At 43.0% G+C, this 11,803-nt stretch overlaps 1 long non-coding RNA gene across 2 annotated transcripts; it reads left to right on the plus strand.

Moving 5' to 3' along the window:
- The first annotated feature begins 451 nt into the window (after positions 1-451).
- Positions 452-5,274, plus strand: LOC127602434 (uncharacterized). 2 transcript variants are annotated; one of them, XR_007962796.1, is made up of 3 exons: positions 452-686; positions 3,392-3,895; positions 5,023-5,274. It is a non-coding gene; the product is annotated as an uncharacterized LOC127602434 (long non-coding RNA). The 2 variants fall into 2 exon arrangements; XR_007962797.1 differs by lacking the exon at positions 5,023-5,274 and having other exon boundaries at positions 3,392-3,705; positions 3,818-4,284.
- Positions 5,275-11,803: the final 6,529 nt, after the last annotated feature.

Below are 11,803 nucleotides of genomic sequence, written 5' to 3' on the forward strand. Positions count from 1 at the left end.
GCGCCCAGGAGGGAGGTCTCAGTTTAAAAAACATTGGCAATATCAGCTTTCGGGTTTTATTTAGCTTGTTTCGAGTACAACACACATTAGAAGAAGGAGTAAGAACGCAAAGTCTGTCTGGCAAATGTCAAAATCGGTTTCATGCTGGATATGGGGACCCCGTTTTAGATTCTAGCGGTCTTCCAATACTTATGACCACATGACAAAGTTTGATTTACGTCTTAAACACTGTCAGTGGCTGAAGATCATGTCTTTCTTTTCTTCTAGTTTCCCATTTAAAAGTTCATCCTCAGTCACATCCTTCCAAATTGCAACGTTTATTACAGTCGGCGAACTTATTCTCACCAAACCCAAGAAGCCCTCCATAATACAAGCGTTTTAAATGATGAAATAAAAAATAAAAAATGCCAGTCTCCCTAGCTGAACACGTTCATGCAAATTTAGCGTGTGTGTGTGTGTGAGAGAGAGAGAGCGCAGTTATTCGAAGAGAGTGCAGCATGTGTGACGCCAGTGGCGCGCGGCCAGAGTCAGAGCGTGGCCTGCGTGAAGGTCCCGGTCAACGAGGTCACCACTCTGTGCGCTAAACAATGCTGCTGGCGTGGCGGAAGTTCAGGCTGCAGGACGATGGACGGGGTTATACGTGAGGTTGACTCCGTTTTGAAATGAGGAAATTCCATCAACAAAAGGTTTTATGTCCTGTTATTCAAATTTCCAAAAATTCTTTGGTGATGTCACCAAAAAAAAAAAAAACGAACTTTGGGTTCGAATGAATGATTTGAATTTAATATTTTGAACTGACCTTTTCAGGCCAATTTCTATACATAATGTTGGTTGAACTTCACTCTAGAATGAAGAGTATGTGTGCTTTTTTTTTTAAACTCTTACAGCCAAGAGTTATCTTTTATTGACCATCATCCCGGTGCCTACCGGCCTACATACACACTGGGATCACTTAGTCGAAAAAACATGTGTAACTTGGACCTTCGGCATATCTCCCGGAGCGACTGTCTACCCCGCAAAGCTCTTGTCCATCCTCCTTCGTGTCTGTGCTGTGTGCGCTCCTGGCCCATTTTTCTCTTCAGTTACAAAAGTGTCGGCCTTCCTACTCATCCTTGTGTGGGCCACCTGAATGCTGAATAATGGACACTTTCCCCAGCCTACTTGATTCTTTATTGTATTTTTTTTTTTCACAAACATTGAACCATTTCTCATTGCCACAGTCCAGTTATTTTTTTAAGGGCTCTAAGAAATAGTGTTTGGCTCAGCTTCTCTCTCTCTCTCTCTCTCTCTCTCTCTCTCTCTCTCTCTATATATATATATATATATATATATATATATATGTATATATATAATTCATTCATTCATTCATTCATATTCCTAACCGCTTGATCCTCACTAGGGTCGCTGGGGGTGCTGGAGCCTATCCCAGCTGTCTCCGGGCAGTAGGCGGGGGACACCCTGAATCGGTTGCCAGCCAATCGCAGGGCACACAGAGACAAACAACCATTCGCACTCACACTCACACCTTGGGACAATTTAGAGTGTTCAATCAGCCTGCCATGCATATTTTTGGAATGTGGGAGGAAACCGGAGCACCCGGAGAAAACCCACGCAGGCCCGGGGAGAACATGCAAACTCCACACTGGGAGGCCAGAGCTGGAATCGAACCCGGTACCTCTGCACTGTGAAGCCGACGTGCTGACCACTGGACTACCTGGCCGCCCTATCTATATAATATATATATATTTTTTTAATAGATAAATGGAGATTTTTTTTCATAAATAAATTGTGTCAATGATCCTAATTTTAATCAATTCAAAATTCCCAAACAAATTCAAAATGGCCGGCACGGTTCAGTGCTTAGTAGGGAGTATGTTCAATTTTTTCACAAACATTGAACCATTTCTCATTGCCACAGTCCAGTTATTTTTTTAAGGGCTCTAAGAAATAGTGTTTGGCTCAGCCTCTCTCTCTCTCTCTCTCTCTCTCTCTCTCTCTCTCTCTATATATATATATATATATATATTTTTTTTTTTATAGATAAATTGAGATTTTTTTTCATAAATAAATTGTGTCAATGATCCTAATTTTAATCAATTCAAAATTCCGAAACAAATTCAACAAATTCAAAATGGTCGGCACGGTTCAGTGCTTAGTAGGGAGTATGTTCAATTGGACAATCTCACTCTGATTGGAGACACCCGGGGACGCTGAGCCTCCCACACCAGCGAAGGTGTTCACAACTACGTGTCCAGACTGCAGATAATTGGCGTGTGCGTGAAAGCCACAACAGGCAAATGTGGCCTACTCATGACATTGATGTGAGTGACTGGTGTTATGGAGGGAATTGCAAACGCTTCGCTTCCGTGCACAAGCTGTGACCATCGGCGCGTTCCGCAGGTGTCTCGTTTAGTTTTGGGTGTTGTTTGCCATCCCCCTCTGTTTCGCTGCCTCATATGAATTATAGGAGACACACCGCACAATTGCGTAAACAAGCCACTGCTTTGCTCGCTTGCCAAACAGCCTGAGTACACACACGAAAACCTGGTCCCGCATTGATGTGACAACACAAACTGAAATGCTTTCAATATGTCTGAATGTGTCCTATTGATCGATGACCAGTCTAGGAATTGGGAGTAACAGGGAGTTTGCGCCTTTGTACGCCGTTGCGTGATGGAAATCGTCTCTCTCGGCCAATCCTAACGGCATCCCTCATTTCAGGGATGGCAATTTTTCGCGGATACGCGGAAATCCGCCGTTTTATAACTTAAGTTGATCATTTTTGTGAATCGTCTAAATCCGTTGAAAATTTTTTAGGGGAAGTCGGGTACCTTATCGTCAAGCTCTCCCGATCAGTCTGGTGCTTTCTTGCCTCACAACTGCCCCCTGCAGCCGTTAATGGCTGCGGCAATGGTGGATGTAGAAAATTATCCATCCATCCATTATCTGAACCGCTGATGATCCCCAATCAGTGACTGTCATGCTCGCCTGCTCTTTATTTCCTTTTCACGCACATTCTCTCAAAAAAATCACACCACTTGCTTTGCTGATCCGATGTACCGTCATGAGGTGTTAGCCCATGGCTGGTAACTTACGGGCATCAGTCCAGGGTGTAGCTTGCCTCTCGCCTCAAATGCTGATATACTGAAAGTGAAGCACATGTCATTTTTGGAATTGATGGTACATTCTGGTTACTTTCATCGGAATTATTTCATACAGGATAAAGATACTCTTGAAGTATAGCATCTCTGAAAAGTGGCGTAAACGTCTCACTGGCAGTGACGTCCGCTATGGTTCTAAACCAATGAGAATGCTTCAGCTTTTGCGCCCCGAATGACGTATGATGTGATGGTGAAAAGGTCTTTTTGTAGGCTTCTCCATTTCTTTCTAGGACCTCAAAAGTGTCAAGTATGCGCTCATCAGTACAGATGAAGCACATTGTAATGTCAAAACGCTGGGATTGAGGAGTGAAGTCTTCAAGGAGCCAAACAGTGAGTCATTTCCCTTGTTGAACTTTGCCAAGGATCAACCTCTATTGGCTAAATTGAAATTACATCCCGGTGGACGATGAAGAATTTCATAGTTCCTTTTTTTTTACATTATATTACGCCGTCGTGGAGTGAAAATGGCAGCCTCGCTCTTTGGAGAGCAGCATGGCAATCAGCGCCACGGTCGCCTGCGTGAAAATGTCAAGACGATCCGTGTGTGCGAGCCCTTATGTGTCACTTGAAAGTTGTTATGATGCAGGCTCTGTGTGTGTGTGTGTGTGTGTGTGTGTGCGTGCGTGCGTGTGTGTGTGTGTTTATCTGCTTTTAAGGACCTGACACATGCTGTCATCATTTGCCTATGAGCAGCAGAAGCGTCTCCTCATCTCCACCGCCTTAGGCCCCTTCAGGTGAACTGTTGTTGCCTCAAGCTGCTTGTCCCATCTGAATAAGGCCAATTGATGTGGAGGAGCATGAGGGCCATTCTGATAAAGTCAAAAATCTGCTACTTTGAACCAAAAAGTCCCGGGGCCATATTCTCCCGTGAGCGTTTTTTATTTTTTATTTTTTTAATCCCCCTGGCTCGCACACTCTGACCCTTTTTGATGTTTTTCCTTCCCATTTTCTATCTTAAAATTCCAATTCTAATATTAAAACTTTGTCTCATATTAAGAGAACTTGCTCATAGTATACCATGTCCCCCCCATCAAAAGATAACTTTATTCAAAATAAATGGGACATTTTTTTCTCATAAAATCAAAGTATTTATATAGCACCTTTCATGCAAAAAAAAATCAACTGAAAGTGATTTACCCAAGTCAAAAGTGATTAAAAAAACTATTTTTGTGAAATATTTTATACGCATAATAAAAGCGAGTTCAGAGACCAAAATATAACACCCAGGTTTTTCACCCGAGGTGAGGTATGTAGAGACAGTGTTCGTACTTTAATTAAAGGTTTCTCTCTCGTCCTTAAGACTGATGATTAAAACTTCAGTGTTGTCCTGGATTTGATGATCAGGATGCAGTTTAAAATAAAAAAAGAGCATCCATTGGACTGACATCATCAGGAGACACAACAGACGTACAAATGTCTGTTGTCATTGTCGCTGTGGAAATTCACTCTGCGCCTCCAAATGACACCACAAAGAGGAAGCGTATTAAACAATAAATGACCTACAATTGACCCTTGAGGCACACCGCAATGTTATTTCATAGACCTTTGAGGAGTATGTATCTAAACCAGGGGGTCACATTAGTTCTTTTTCCCCCTCATAAAATACAATTGTATTTTATTAGTAATATACCTCTTTTTACATAAAATTAACTTCATGGTCACAATACTCGATATATTATAAAACTTGTTTTACCTTTATTTGTACCTTTATTTGTAGAATATTAAAAAAAACAAATACCGTGTCATAAAGGAACCTTCCCCAGCTGTCACACACAAATGGTCCAGTATTCTTTCCTGCAACTATTTGCTTTTTAATGCCGTCGCCCGTGTTTGATGTCGTGAGATAATTGCTCCTTTTTAGAAAGTGAAGAGGCCCACTCATCATTCACTGGATGCTGCTGTATCCATGGTGACCAGCTTTGTTACCTTACACTGCAAACAATTGCTAATTGTATCTGGTTTCGGGAAAGCACCTTTGAGGGGAAGATGACAGAAGGAGAATGACTTTTTGAAATGATAACTTTATTGTTCCATCTCATAAATATTGTTTAACTTGATTGTCAGTGTCTGCGCCCTTTGATTTTTGCAAAATCTTTACTATGGTTTATTAATCTTAAAATCACAAGTTTATTCTTATACGACTCCTTTGTTATTTTATGAGACCGTTTCTTGTCATCGTGTCTTCTATTACACAATTTTTTTCTTGTAAGATGACTAATTTGGCGTCGTAATAGTTATACCTTATCGTTATATTATTTTCTTTTCCTTATAAAAGGACATTATTGTCCTAGTAAGCTACAACTTCTTTTCTATAAAATTCCCACCCCAGTCTCATAATATCATCATAACGCTTCAACCTTTTTCCTCATTAAAATACAGCTCAATTTTTATTTCACAACCCTTTTCGGTCACATAAATAACTCCTAGACGAGGAGGAAACACTTTTGAGGGAAGTAAGGCGAAGAGGGAAAATTCCAAGAATTCCTTCTGGGTGCCGGATTATTGATTATCATTCTTGTGTGTCCACATGTTCCGTTAGCATATTCCATCAGCGCGGAGGGAGCCGCGTGATGAATGACGATGAAGGATTCCAGTTCAGCCTCCGCTCTGGAATGCCAATCGCCTTCACACTCCGTTGCAACAATGAAATTGGCCATCTCACATTTTTGCAGTTATTAGCATTGCATATTGCCAAATGCAATTACTGCGGCCGTGTGCGGTCTGACTTTGCCTGCCTTCTATATCAACTTTATTGTATCTCTGGATGATGATGATTTCTTTTTTCTTTTTCTTGGGGGAACGGTGGGGGCAGTCAGCTGCAGTAATTCTCCCAACTGATATATATATATTTTTAAATAGGAGTGCTGACGATGTGCAAGTGCTGATGTGGTGGAACTTTTTTCGGCTGTTCACTTTCTTGGTGACCGCGAGCGCCATTCTCTCGTAATATTACGCCAGTGACAGGACGATGACTCAGTGCGGGCATCCAGAGTGCCGTTGCAATGTCGGACGTACATAACTTCAAAAGGATGATGGATGACGCTAAGCCGGAAGTTTTATTGTTTTCGATTGCTCTCTGGATGTCCGTGCATGGCACTTTGTTGATGTTCCAGCTTTTTCATTTACTGAGCCATGGACAAGGAAGGGCGTGGTGGGGATGATGGGTGGTGTGTGTGTGTGTGTGTGTGCGTGTGTGTGTGTGTGTGGGGGGGGGGGTTGAAGATTAATAACAGGATTTCTGTACGCACACACAGTAACAATATCTGATGTGTTGCCTTATCTCGGGCTTGGGCTGGTTCTGGCATCCATAACAAACTTGAATTTAAAGCTACTTTGACAAGATGACCTTTCCTTGCCAGTTTAACTTGTCCTCCTCGCTTGGGAATTCTCTGGAGAACAGATTTAATTTGTTATTATTTTGGGTTTTTTTTTCCCCCCCAAACAGCTGTCTGTTTTGTCTATAATTGGAGAAATTGACACTTTTTTAAAAGCCAAATCCTCCACAGGCTTACTGAGTGTGTTTTTTTCTCCCTCTCAGTAGACTGACAGTGAGGATTTCTAATTTTCTAAAGGGGGAGGCTGTGTGGGGGGAGGATTCGAAAATGCATCATTGTACATCATGATTCTTCCTGCTGGCTCCCCAAAAAATTTTGGACAACTTGGGGTGCGCAATGAAAGGTCATCTTCATTTAAAATACTGTAAAATGCAATCAGTTTAAAGCGCACAAGATCATATTCACCATAAGTAGCAAATTCGTGTGCATAATTCATATGACGTATTCAAACAGCATTCAATAGCAGCTGCATCCCCTTTTCTGTACGTTCTACCTCGAATGCTTGAACGCAGCGTGAACTGTGCGTGAGCTACTTTATTTGCAGGAAAATGCACTTTCCGGCCGGGGAAGCGTACAGCCATTGATCGTACAGCAAGACTTTTATAATGAGTACTGTATATGGAGCGCAGTCACACTGTCATTTGAACTGCGGTTGAGCCTACTTCACAACACAAAGTCCAGTAGATGACCGGTGCGAGTAATTTGTGGTATGGAAACGCAAGCTCAGTTTAATAGCGAGGAAAAGAAAGTCACATTGTGGTAAATATCTGCTGCTAGATTCATTGTGACAGACAGTTGATTCAAATTTATTCAGCTCTCTTTTGCAGACGGCGCCGGTTCCCAAATTGCAGGTCACATTACTGAGCCCATTCACCCTGATGTATTTAAAACAAAACAAAAAAAAAACTCAACTTTTTTACAGAATAAAATGAATGAATAATAACAATAGGATGACTGTGGACACATATGTGCTGCTTATCAGAATCTAATGCTAAGTAACACTGTTTGCTAATGCTAATCTGTGTTGACACTACAACTATTTACATTTGGCCTTCCATGTTTTAGATTTAGATTAGATTATCCGGCATCGGTTGAAGGTGCCACTGGCTCTTTAGCTAGCCTGCCTTCTAAGTCATTGGCGGGGAATTTTCAGAAATAGGCGGACACGACTAAAAAATAAATAAAGTCTCACTGGCAGCAGACCAATTACTGTCCAGCGGAAAACTGCTTCTCTCGCCCCGGACACTTTTCGTTCCCACTTTGAAAATTAACCAGCTGTGATGATTGCTTCCTTTTCCCCATTTGCGTCGAACCACGATGATTGGCAGCTCCACTTGCATGCATCCGCTCCACTGTTGTGTCGGTCCCCTCTGAGGTCCTCAAGTTACCTGTGTGGGGGGGTGGGGTGTCTCAATTTTTTTCCCTCTGTAAACAAAAAAGCACTATAATACATTTCTGTACACCACTCTGATGAGAATATTGTTAAATAATTAACTCTGATGGTGTCAATCAAAAACAGGCATTGGTATCTGTGCAAAGGTAGACGGGGGGCGGGGGGTGGGGGGAGGTTTGTTTTGTTTTGTTTTTTGACAGCCCTCCGATTGAGCAGCAATGAAGGGACCTCGGACTGCACATGTGAGTCTGTGATACTTTTTACCATGCTTGTGTTTTAGCTGCCGACATGACGAGCGCACCGTCATATATCACCGTATAATGCCCGTATTTATGTGTATCCGTATCAGTCTGTGGAGTTGAGGCTTAGTAGTCAATATGGGTTTAGTACATTAGGAGAAAATCTATTTGTAATGGCGCATACTGTAGATTATATGGGTATGCACTGACTCTGCAAACAACGGCTTTAGGTTTCTCCTGAGAGTAGATCATTAATGGAAAGCTGGCACACATAATGGAAATGCCCCCATATAGATCCATCCCGTATCCATTCCAGACATTTTCAATGTTCCCTCCTTCCTGTGGGCAGATTAAAAAATATCGAAAAAGTCTGTTTCTATTCTCTTTGCTACAACAATGTCAGTATTTTTTTCACCAAAGTGGCAAAGTTATTTTTAAAATATCCATCTTTTTCCGATCCGCTTTATCCTCACAAGGGTCGCTGGGTGTGCTGGAGCCTATCCCAGCTGTCTCCGGGCAGTGGGGGGGACACCCTGAACCGGTTGGCAGCCAGTCACAGGGCACGCAGAAACGAACAACCATCCGCGCTCACACTCACACTTAGGGACAATTTAGAGTGTTCAATCAGTCTTTCATGCATGTTTTTGGAATGTGGGAGGAAACCGGAAGTACCCGGGGAAAACCCACGCAGGCACGGGGAGAACAGGACTCCACACTGGAAGGCCGGAGCCGGAATAGAACCCATGACCTCTGCACTGTGAGATGGACGCGCTAACCACTGGACCTCCGGCTGCCCAGTTTTAAAACTATATTTTTTTTCTTTCTAATTCGAGATTTTTGTTTCCTTCTAAACCTCTGCGAGAGATATGAAGCGCGAATTAAAACTGTAGTATATTACTTTTTCTATTGAAAAAAAAATTGCATTTTTTCTATTTTTTCAGTATTTTATCTTTTCACTTTTAAACTAGCAATGGGCAGAGCAGTCTCTTGTTTCTCATTTGTAACAAGCTGACTCAACACAGTTTTCATTTCTGTAGCAGAAAATGATGACGATAATTACCTCTTCGGAACAGTCCTTTTTTTTGGGGGTGTCCCCGCAGTTTGTCTTTCCAAACAGAATAAAAGCATTCTCGAATCACACGGGATGGCAGGGTGTTAAACTGGTGAGCACGTCCGCCTCACAGTGCAGAGGTGCAGGGTTCGATTCCTGTGTGGAGTTTGTATGTTCTCTCCGTGCCTCTGTGGCTTTTCTCTGGGTATTCCATTTTCCTCCCACATTCCAAAAGATACATGGCAGGTTAATGGAACGCTCTAAATTGTCCCTAGGTGTGAGTGTGAGCGTGAAAGGTTATGCCCTGCGATTGGACGGTAACCAGTTCAGGGTGTACACCGCCTACTGCCCAAAGACAGTTGCCCATCCATCCATCCATCCATCCATCCATCCATCCATCCATCCATCCATCCATCCATCCACTTCCGCTCATCAGGGATTGCGTCGCAGGGGCAGCCCAGAATGGAAGCCCCACAATTCCCTCTTCGCGGGCACTTCGTCCAGCTTTTTCAGAGATAATCCAGAAACATTCACACACTAGCCGGGAGACAGAAACAAAGACGAAAGAGCCCATATTCAAGGAATTTGGTACCTCATACTCCCAAAGCTCAAGTCCACAAGACCGATGAAAGGAGCTGACTATGCAGTCATCATCCAAGATCGCAACTAAATAAAAATCCAAGTCTGTTTAGCTTGAGGATACTAAAAGTTGCAATTGATCTTTTCGCCGCAGTCCTAGTGATGAAGTGGAGGAAGTTTGATGCTGACGATGCAGCATGTCCTCCATTTTGTTGGTGGCTCAGTTTAATGGGTTGTCACACATTCATTATGTGAACTCGTAGCAGTGACTGGCGGTGTGTTTGCCACCATGATTGAACCGGGCTATCTATTATTTTGTCATGTTCCAATCATGTTTTCATGATTACACATGATGTCTTTATCTGCTTTTTTAGGGGCGGGGGTGTTGAGGGACAAACGGCAAAGCCTCCAAACAGACTAGACAGGGCTTGCGGCGGCACGAAAATGAAGTTCTTCCATTTTTGGGCTTCATAGGTGTTGCGGAACTGCGGCCGTGACGCATATTTTGAATGACAAATAATAGATAAATAAAAAGACGCCATAATTATTCAAAGTAAGACTCCTATTTGAGAAATGAAGAAACTAAAATTGAAATACGGGACAACATTTATTTCCCCAAAGTCATGGAAGGATCAAAGAGCCTCACGCGTGTTCAGCCACAACCTAAGTTTACTCTCCGATTCATCACCAGCCATTTACACTGCCAAGCCGCTTCACGATCCCACCGCATTTATTTCGAGAAACTCAAACTCGCTTAAAGGGCATCGCAGAAAAATGTGATCCATTTATGACCGGAGGTGTGCTCAGCTCTCTCTTCTCTCCAGACATTATTAGAACAAGATATTTTCATTTCATCCCGAGTAGCTTCTGGCTCCCGATAGACCACATGCAAAGGAGTTTTTAACGTTCAAGGTGAGTGTTCACCCGACAGCCTCAGAAAAAGGCAAGTACGGAAAGGTCAGGGGTTAGACAGAGCGGTTAGACAGCGAGTGGGCTTTGCTTTTCAGTGACCTGTTTTCTTTTCTGTTAAGTGGCAAGTGAAGGGAGGACGGAAAAAGGTTAGAAATGAAAAATGGAAAATTAACGAGAAAGCGGAAGGTTGCTTTGAATGAAAGGATTCCGATTTTATTTTTTATTTTTTTTATAGGCAGTAATTATCACCCACAATTTTAAGTGACTTTCATGGCCTTTCAAATGTCAAAGTAATTTTCTGACCCGGAGTTGTTCTTTGCCAAGTACAAATCGTGCATTGACAGAAAAAGAAAAAGGCCCCCTGTGCAAGGCTAGTCGGCGGGATCGCATCCTTACTGCCTCATGCCACACTTCCTCACATCACATCATCGTCATGAATAACGGCACAGCAACGTGTCCGTTGTTATTTACAACACGTTTGACCTTAATGTTTTCCTCCGTGATCACATAATCGCGACACACGCCCTTAACATTGGCACAAATTACCATGCGTGCCGACTCACTTCATTCCATATACTGTCATTCATTCCCCCCCCCCCCCCCCCCCACATACATACGAGACAGGCTTGCACGTCCCATCTCATCCCCCTGCTAAACGGCGTGGCCAGAGGATCATAGGATAAGCCACCCTCGGGGCATCTAATTGGCCTCCTTTCGAGACTTTATGCTCATATGATGGAAGTGCCGGCCCACTCTCAAGGCTGCGGAGATGTGCCTGCCGCCGCAAACGTTGTGTGACAGAAACTAATGGAGAGTCTTTGCCACGGGGATCAATGCTGAAGCCCACTCGCGTCAGTCGGTAATGAGTGGGCAACACACACACACACACACACATGCAGAAGTAGTCACTTGGGCATAGATAAGGGATGCAACATCAGTAGGAGTATGGCAATACGCCCCCCCCCCCCCAGGGCAAAGTTGTTGGCGGCTACTTTATTAGTACAGAAATTGGTCCATATGCGCCTCATCCGATTTTATGAATGAAGCAGAAGACATTGACGAAATGATGTGACTCCTTATTTTAGTGGTGAGGTTGTTCTGACGGGCGGGCAAACTTTATGAAATCATGTGGA

The sequence above is a fragment of the Hippocampus zosterae genome, chromosome 6 (assembly GCF_025434085.1).
Source record: "Hippocampus zosterae strain Florida chromosome 6, ASM2543408v3, whole genome shotgun sequence".
Classification (NCBI taxonomy): Eukaryota; Metazoa; Chordata; class Actinopteri; order Syngnathiformes; family Syngnathidae; genus Hippocampus; species Hippocampus zosterae.